We start from the raw sequence: 10156 nt of genomic DNA on the forward strand, positions 1-10156 counted from the left end.
TAATAAATAAATAAATAATAACTACACACACACCTACCTACCTACCTACTACGTACTACTATATATATATATATATATATATATATATATATATATATATATATATATGATGGGCACTCCTTTTATTGCGCGCCAAAACTAAAATAGCACCAAAAAAGGATGTTTCCGGGTGCAATAATATGTAAATACCCAGCCTTCTGTATTTTTTAGAAGATGGCTATGTATGAGCCTATGAATAAATAATAGTATGTACTATTGAAAAATCAAAAATAATAGCCTCTGTCAATCAGGCAGAAAAAGAGGCTTAGAGCGCATCAAATTTTAATTACAGGTAGGTGTCAACAGATATTTGTCTTGAGTATGTATAGCATATGCCAGGACCCTTCACGGGCATCTCAAGGTTGTCATGGAGGGCAGTATTCACCAGAGAATATGATGTCTTCAAGCCTGCTTGTCACTGCTTTCAAGTCTTCATCTAAGTGGTGCTGTTTTAAATTCTGTTATTGTATCTATTGATCATTGATATCACATGTCAGCGACGGTTATGAAAAGTTGAGTTCACTGAACAGTCGAACACTTTAGAGCTTAATAAGTAATCTCACGAGGGTTTGATTGTATATACATACACATGTACGCATCAAAAGAAATCTCTGTTTATAATACACATACAGAGGCGCTGGAGTGCACGATACCATCCTTGATAAATAGGCTGCACCACTATCTGAACAAATGGCATCAATTCCAATCCTGAAGAACACTTATTATAAAGTTATGCTATCTAACATTTATCACAGGCGGAAACCACGTCTCAATCTACTTGTAATAACTTTATATCTGCTTGTAAAACACTTATATAGATTCTGAAGGGTATGATATAATCTTATTGTAGATTTAATATAGACTAAATAAAATACTACCTTTACATACTTGAGAAAATTTAAAAGCAATGTCATCTAATATTCATCACAGGCGGACACTAAAACTCAATTATTTTAAACACTATATGGCTGCACCTGAGCCGGGTGAAGCACAAATTTTTAAGGGTCTAGCAGCGCCAATAAGAGATATAAAATTGTCAGCAGACCTGCTTGGTCGTATATATATTCTATACCCACTCAGAAAGTACATTATATGCAGCGAGAGAATTATATGCCGGTGGAATTACTACAGTGACAATCTGGTACAGAACCAAAAGCAACGGAAAAAACATTTCTCAGTGTCTTTTTTAGGAGGTATGCTTAGTATGTACTATGTACTAACGTAGATAATGAGCCGACATGGCGGTACAAACGAATTGTGCGCGTGGCCAAAGTACTCGAAGTGCAGGCTGCATTACAATTTTTAATTGATGTAAATATTTCGCGTTCCCAAGTACTCATACCGTTGACGACTGCAGCAAACACCCCTTTCTCGCTTACGTACTCTACAGACGTTTGCGTGTCTCTATGAGTGAATGACTGTATTTGAGTGTATTTGTTATCTAATACAGAGTTGCAGACTACAGATTACAGACTCACTGGTCAAAAGTTGTCAATGAAGGCAATGCAAAAGTCAAAACATATTTTTTTAATAAAATATAGTATAATGTCTGTGTTCACAAGTGTTGTTGACGTGTTGTATGTATTCTATTTTTGAATTTTTAGAACGCTATGGTCAAAAGTCATTTGTTATATTTGAAAAAAAAATTAAACCAATACAGTATATCATATATGTTCTTTGGAGGCTATGCCATATATTTATGTATAAAAAGGGGGTTTTATTTTAAAATATGTACTAGTGTAAGAGACGAGTTGGGACTTCAGACTTGGGACTGTGAGGGCGAGTCCTCGCTAGAGTTAAAATAGACTAGAGAGAGTAAAACAAATAAAAGTCCTTATTTTGTTTTAAAAATATCGGGTTTTCCCTATAATTTTTTTTAAACCAAGTTCTTGATCGATCAAGAAATAAAAAGGTAAATATTTGTCCATTTTTTAAAGTTCCTACGTATTTCTTTGACATAGCCTTTAGAATTAGGACCGGTGGGCAAACATAGTTAACGTAAGATCAATATTGTTGAATATTTACCTGCCAATTTTCTATTGCTTGTTCTGTTATTCTAAATTTGGACGCTTGTTAGTACATAAAATAGATTTTCGTGGTTTACGTAAAACCGTAAGCTTTAATCTTTAACGAAAGTCGAAAGTGCCCCTACTAGAATTGCCAAGAGGGCACTTTCGGAATGATCCAGTTAACGGCTATGGACCTTTCATTGGCTTTCAAAACTTTAATTTGAATTTCACCGAAAAACTTTAACCGTTGGGACTCGTCAGTCGTCACTCGTCTCTCTCACACTCACAGCCTCACAGTAGAAAGAGTAGAGTCTATACTCTAGACTCTGAGTCACTCTGAGATGTACTTTATATTTTTATTTTTAAAAATTTGAGAGTGAGAGACTGTGTCAGAGACATAGAGAGACTGAAGACAGGAGTATCTGACTTTGCTGTACAATCAAACCTGGATTATTGCCCAGGGTTCGGCCAAAAATTGAACAAAATTAGAGGTAGACAATAATGGACATGTGGGGCCTGGGGCCTATTTTTCAGGTTCATGTTAATTTGTACTGCGCGGTTGTTTTGGTACATTACAGTTGCTTGGATTGTTTTGATACTCACTGCGCGATCGTATTCACAAGACTTTATGAGGTCAAAACGATCCTTCTGTTGTCCACTCGTGGTTTTGAACTCATTACTGTCTCCATCCCACTCATCGTGTATTTCCTTCTCAACTTCTAGCTCCTGCACCTCCCCATTTGATAGTATCTCTTCGATATTCGATAGTTGCATTTCGGTTGATTCAATAACTCAATCATTTACCTCGGTTCTCAGTGCGGATGTTATGGGCTCGTCGGGATTAAATATCTTACAATATGATATGAACGTTGCTTTGAGATCAATGATTTCGCTTTCTTCCCTAGATGTGATTCTCTTCGCAAAATCGGGCGTATTATTTATCAGGTTGCCCTCCGGAAGACATGTTGATTTCAGCCAGCAATGGGCAATGCTTTTGGTAGTTGTAGTTTCTCATATATCGTGTATGATACGAGCAGCATCTAAGAAATTTGCAGATTGTCCGTCCACAACAAAAATATAGTTTATATAGGACGCATATAAAACAGTGGATCCGTCTGAAAACAATGGACAAAGATAGAGGTAAACAAAATTGGATGTAGACGATAATAGAGGTTTGACTATAACATTTTTTTTAAATAATTTTTAAAAACAATAATAAAATGCAGAACTTTAGTAGTTCAGAACTTCACCAAAACAGAATGTATTTTTGTTGTTGTTGTTTGTTCCAGAATGCAGAATTACTCCAGAGTACAAACTCCGGAGTGAGGGGACAATCACAATGGTAAAAATAGTCCGTTCCAGTTATAAATACTTATTTTCCAGAGTGAGGATGAACTTCTGAAGACTGAAGGAGTGAAGGCTCAGAGCACTCGATAAGTTCTAGGGGTACGGAATATGTTCCAACTTTAATGTTAACTTTTTAATTTTTAAACCAGTTATAACTTATATTTAGGACAAACCAACTACAAAGTACTTGAGAGTCAGAGATTTCAGATTCCCAGATTCCCAGATTCCCAGTCCCGATTAAACCCCTAAATGGATAGGGATAATAATATATTTTTTTCAAAAATGGCAAGTATGTATGATACAATGTATGAACATTTGGTATAGCTCTCATAGTCACTGTAGTGGTTCAGGAAAGATTGATGGGAAGAAGTGGTCAGTAAATTCCCGTTTGAAGCTTGGGCCAAGTGAGTTGACAATGGAAGATATGTGCTGAGTCAATTCGGGCCGGTGTTGATAAAACACTGTTACTATCGAATGTTCCATATATTCGCTTGCTGACCTACTAAGTAGAGTACCCACCTATGTGGTACGGATCGGGTCTGCGCCGTGTAGTGCCGCGGAATGGGTTAATGCAGAGTACGAAATACCGAGAAGGACCAGGTTATCCGTCATAATCTGGTCGAGAAGCGAGGATGGCGGTAAGCCAATGCCGCGCCAGACCACGGATGAATTCGGTATGTGTTGGCTGGCCTGGATCGGAAGTATCATAGTCGGAACCTACAAGCGCCCATGATTTGGTTTGAACCGATATTTGGAAGTAGTATTTCAACAGCGTGATTAGCCGGGGTATGAGGAACATCTGTTGATGTGTCAGGGACGGGTGAGGGTACGCAAGGTGTTCGTGGAGAGTCCAGATACCATGGAAGTTGTGGCACTCCTGTAATTGCTGAAATAGGTCAAGGCCAATGGGCGACAGTTTCGGGCTAACCAGTATGCGTCGAATCAGTTGTTGGATGCAGGTAAAGTGGATGGTAGTGAACTTGTGGCTACCGGGGCAGACAGAGCAGAGACAGCCGTCGGTGCGGTAGTCGAGCAATGTGAACATGTACGTATTCGTTACAATCATAGCACAGAGCCGGATTGGTGTAGACTCGAAGCAGCGATTGAAGCTGTCGTGTCTCGCTGTGTCTCGGTTTGAGGTTGGCGGTTTACCCATAACCAGTTGGTAGTAGTATTGGCGCCGGGCCATTGCCGCGATCTCTTTGTTGGATTAACGTTTTGTTGAGTTCTCCCTGATGTCGTCACAGCGTTGGCGGAGGGCTACATGGTTGGGTGTACGCCCGCCCGTGGTTTTGTGTACAGTTTTCAGGTGAGCATAGATACTGTACGGAAAGCGCAGTGATGGTTTATCGTGGGCCCTGGCGGGTTGCGTCAGAGGGGTAAGTGGATTTGTGCTGGCCATTGAGTCGAGTTGTATTCCCAGGCAACCTCCGAGGTAGTCCGCGAATGGTCGCGCGGGGAGCAGGCCGCAAAAGTGAAGTAAGTTTGTTTGATGTTTGGGAAACCGAGGGTATTTAGTGCCCGTGATGATGGCTGCTGCTTGAGTGAGTGCTGAATTGAAGCGCTCCAATAGGGGGTCCAACGCATCCTTCCATATAGGCGGAGCCCAGGTAATAATGTTCAACCCATATATAGCCGTGAATAGGATGAATGTTTTGAACATCACCAGTCGGTTGCGGGGGGGGGTCGCCCGCTGAAGCCATGGAAACCATAAGCGCGGAAAGAGGCGATACCCATTGACAATGCTGCAACTAGGGATTCCATATGTCTAGCGAAGTTGATTCTTGGTACTCCGTGAGAGAGTAAAAACCCCAGGTATTTGGAGTGTTTCTGTTCGGCATATGTGGGCGCCAGTTTTAGGGGGAGGAAACGTGTGTTCCAAGGTGCGTCTGCAAGCGTCAGCGTGATAAGCTCACCATTTATACGGAGGGTTGGCGCCGCGTGTCGCAAGTCGGTAGATCGTACTCGGGGTTTAATGACACCCTGTTCGAGGCCAGATTTGCGTCCCCACGCATCAATGTCATCTAAGAAGGGCTGGAGCGAAACCGATCGAGGGGCTTGGATCCGTGTGTCATCGACAAATAAATAAGAACGGAGGAGCTTGGGCCGAAATTCTGCTAGCGTGACAGCTAAGGAATCCATGTAGATAATAAAGAGCTGGGGGCCGACGATTGACCCTTGTAGGATGCCATTCGTTCTAAGGAATAGAGACGAGAGCGTGCAGCGGTATGTCACTCGGGTAGGGACCCTCTCAAACAGCGCGCGGAGGCAGTTGATCCAGTTTTCAGGCATTCCAGCGTGACGCAGAAGTACCCATAGACGTGGGAGAGCGACCTTGTCGTATGCCTTGGTTATGTCCAGACAGACGTCGTTCAACTCCTCTTCTGTCTTTCCTGAACCACTACAGCGACTATGAGAGCCATTCCATATGTTCATACATTGTATCATTCATACTTGCCATTTTTGAAATAAATAATATTATCCCTATCATCATAGCTAATTTAACACAACCCCCCCCCCCCAAATACACAAGAGTACACCATTAGATTGTATCTATTACCCTGCACATGGGAGCACCTCTATCTTTGTAATTTATTTGTTTTTTTTAATTTAAAATCAGAGCAAATAAGGCCACAGAGGTAATCATATATATAATCATGTATAAAATTAAAGCGGGTGCAGTCTGTCTTTCAACCCCGGATAAAAAGCTAATAAAAACACCACTTCCCTGTGATATATTCGAGTTAGTGATATTCGCTTGTCCACCTGAATAATCTCCTAGCACAATCTATTTGAATTAGGCTGATGATTCTACCATAAGGTGTCCCCGGTAGAACTTGAACCCACATTTTATATACCGTAACCATTAAAGAATATAGACACCCTCCTAGTTGCCGATGATTCGATCTAATAAACTATTAATACTTCACAATTAACTTGGTCATTTTATCTTTATAGTCAACGTGGTACATGATACCGACTTTATGCTGATTCCGTAGATGGTTGTATACTCTTGCCGCTGGAATAGTAGAGATAGAGTACAAGGGCACATGTAGTTTTTATCGAAATCTAGTATTGTCCCCCCCCGTGCTACGGTAGGCTTAGTTACGGGGAGGTGGCCCGTCCTGTCCCTTCGGGGTTCGTAGGGTAATAAAGTAGATAAATACTTCAGGTATGTTGAGAAAGAGCTCCCCAAATAACTCCCCCTGTAAAAATATGAGTAGCTATCTACATACGTTATGCGCTGATGCTCTACGTTAGTGGCCATATAGGCTTCATACCTCCACCATCACTTTTGTGATCAGATTACATTAGCTGAACTCCAACACAGATAACCCCAAGGGGGACAGGGCACTTCTCCTCCCCGGATCCCTGGCCTCTTTAAACTAGAAAGGAGATAAATAATTCACCAAGCATCACTCCTTAATTTTAACGGTCTCTTGCAGGAGGGTTCCGTATTTAATTTCAAACGGTCTTTGGATACTAACCACACTTAGCTTTCGCTCCTTAAGAGCCAATCACGCAATCTCGTTAGAATTATATACACATTACTTAGATGTTTCAGTTCACATGTTTCGCGGGACTTGTAGATCCCGAGGGATCATATTTTACATCCCGAGGGGATGGGATCGAACCTACTTTTTCTCTGTTATCCCAATCTCTCCCTTATATCAGTTCACATCGGTTTAGTAGACTTGTAGTCTCTTGTTCCACTTTCTTTTTTATATTCTACACGCCCTCCTTTCGGAAGTAGCATGGTGGAGGGTGGTGGTGGGTCTTGGGACCCTCCTACACGCTCTGGTGTCTACAAAGCAAATAAATTAGTAGAAGATCTAGATTCGATTAAGAAGTAATGTAAAAAGGAATGGTAGATTACTGCCTCTCGGAGAGAAGGAATGGAAAGGAAAGAAAAGTAAAAGAAAGGAGTCGTATACTACATGGTGGAGGGTCTCATGCCCCTCCTATACCTCCCCTACCCCCTCGGGGCAATACTAATATCCACCTAACACCTATTTATATCTATACTCGTAGTCTATAGATAGATCATCTATAGAGTGGAGTAACAACCCTGAAAATCTAGACGGTTGACACTACTCTGTCACATATGAAGGTATAAGATAGTAAAGAATGATTGTTGGGGAAGGATATTGCATCTTCCTGTGGAAGAAGAGTGATTATCACTTATGATAATAGGAGGATTTTTAGAATCTTCTCTCTTATCCACATATGTATATTTATTCTCTGGGTGATAAACCCTTAGATGAAATTGTATAACGGGTACATTCCATTTCATCACTTTAGAATATTTAGAATATTATTCTCTTGAAAGAGTATATGGCTATCCGCCTTTATTTGAAGGCTATGTAGATTCAATCCCATGTCGGTTGAAGAAATAAAGTTTAGTGGTTCGAGTACGTAAGATCTACGGGGAGCATATCTTCCCTCCGGAGGAGGTTATATTCGATAGGAGGGATATTTTATGTGTGTATGTACTGGTGGTATTATGTGTAGAGGAGTAGTGATAAGATAAGAAAGAGGTCGGCAGTCAGCCGAAGGAGATACCCAATGGATAGCCGGGGGTGATATCTGGGGGTACGAAGGGTTTTAGCCCTAGCTGACGAGTGGATATAAATGGAAATTTAATCAGATAGGTGGGTCCTTATCTTGAAGGATATGTCTAGGGTGGTTAAAATCCCATCTAATCTGATATTGTATAAAGATATGTCTGTAGGATAAGTGTAGACATGTGTCTAAATCATACCTATGGCCAGAAGTGTACGCAGATATACATATACTGACAGATAAAGAGAGAGAGAAAGAGAGATGTCCTACACATATCACCACATACACCTATACATAGCCTATCTCTACTCGTAGTCTAATGTAATGTGGGAGGTGATGAATAAATTACCATTGGTCAAAAAACAGATCTGTATTCATATCCCAATTTAATATTTTAAGTAGACAATCTGTAACTTTGGTGATGTTAATTAATCAGGTTGAAGATATCTAGTATCAGATAGTTAATTCTTGATATCAATACAAAATTATTGGAAACTTAAAGCTGGGGGGGGGGGGGGAGGGTGCACCTCTAGACTTATGGGTTAGTAGCCTATGTGAATTAGGTATGGTCCTTTCTAGAGAGAGGGGCATCCCTCCTACGGAGGAATTTATTTGATTGACTTAAACAGTCAGACCATAAGTAGTTAATATAGTCTTTGGAGATTGTCATATTTAGTCCTGGTGGATTGGGATAAGATTTATGACAATCCCTAAAATCTCTCAACACATGGGAAACCAGTTACCCATCGGATAATACTAAAAAGTAGATTTTCATACTCTCTGACGGTATTGGGAGATCTTGTAGAGATCGTCGAGGGCCCATAATATTGGGGTCCCCCTATCGTAGGTCCCGGGGGGACCTTGCATGGTGGAGGGTCACTCCCCGGGTGAACCCGGGGAGGCGGCCCGTCCTGTCCCTTCGGGGTTCCGTAGGGACCCTTGTGTTAGGATGAGTACAAAGTAATTGTGTGATTCTGTAATTCGTTGTAGTGTTGGCAAGTAGCAAGGGGATAGTTAGAAGATTACCCCCTATACAAATTTATGACCCTACCTGCTACCACCAGGCCACCATTTCCCCTTCAAAGATCATGAGTTCAATCGCGATCGGTTGAGAGTGATCTAGCTAGATCCCTCCCAAGGGAGGGGATGGTGGAGGGTCCCTCCCCGGAACCTTATTCCCACCTCCGGAAGATCTCCGACCATATTTTAATTAATCTTACATTAAAGCAAGAGAGTCATCCCCCCAGGGGGTCTACCATTCCGGAGGGGATTGTTCTAGGTATATTTATATAGATATCTGTATCCCTAGCTTACCTCTTAGTTAACTATCTATCATATGGCACTTCTAGTGATATGTTCCTCTAGAATAGTTATGGCTCATTAGGCAACCAACATGTACTCTATAATGCTGAACTCGTTTTGCTAGAATGCTGAACCTGTTCTGTTCTGTCACTTACTATATTAGATTACATCTTGCCCATGGGGTAAATAAACTCTTTAGTGACTCTACAGCACCCCCGCTACGCGGGCCTAGGGATGACAGAGGGTCGTAAAAAATATAAAGTATTTATATTTTAGATCTTTCACTTGAACTTAAAAAGCTTATTGGTGGCCGAGCGATAAATAGAAAGTTTAGAATAAGTCTCTACTAAAACTATATTTTTATATACTAATAACGATAAATTTTTATAATCCACTAGAAAATCTTTAGGGAATAATTTTTATTTTTAATTGAGGTAAACCATTTTTATAGTGAGGAATAGTTTCTTTTCATCTTTTTATTTTTCAGAGCTGTTTTTTAGGTACTCATCACCTAGTATATCTTTTTCATAATCTTTTATTATAGTTTCATGCCATTGAAGAGTTATTGATTCTTTTACTTTTCTTAATGATCTTAGGTCAAGTCGTACTATGAGAACTTCCGGACCCGTACAAACGAAAGTCAAGTCAACAAAGCTATATCTGTTCTTATAATTTATACGAGACAGGAGGGACATTTCATAACCAGATCCCATTCTAAATTTACTATATTTAGCCTCTCCTCCACGACTGTAGTAAGACCTTCCCCGTTAAAATAAAAAGTGGGGTGAAGGGATGTATTTTTAGCTACAAAGAGTATTGGTAAACGAGGGTTCAAATACCTCTACCCTGAAGGGACCGAAGGTGCCTTTAGGATGTCCCTGACATCCACCACTCGA

This window comes from Sphaeroforma arctica (genome assembly GCF_001186125.1).
Source record: "Sphaeroforma arctica JP610 unplaced genomic scaffold supercont1.1255, whole genome shotgun sequence".
Taxonomy (NCBI): Eukaryota; class Ichthyosporea; order Ichthyophonida; genus Sphaeroforma; species Sphaeroforma arctica.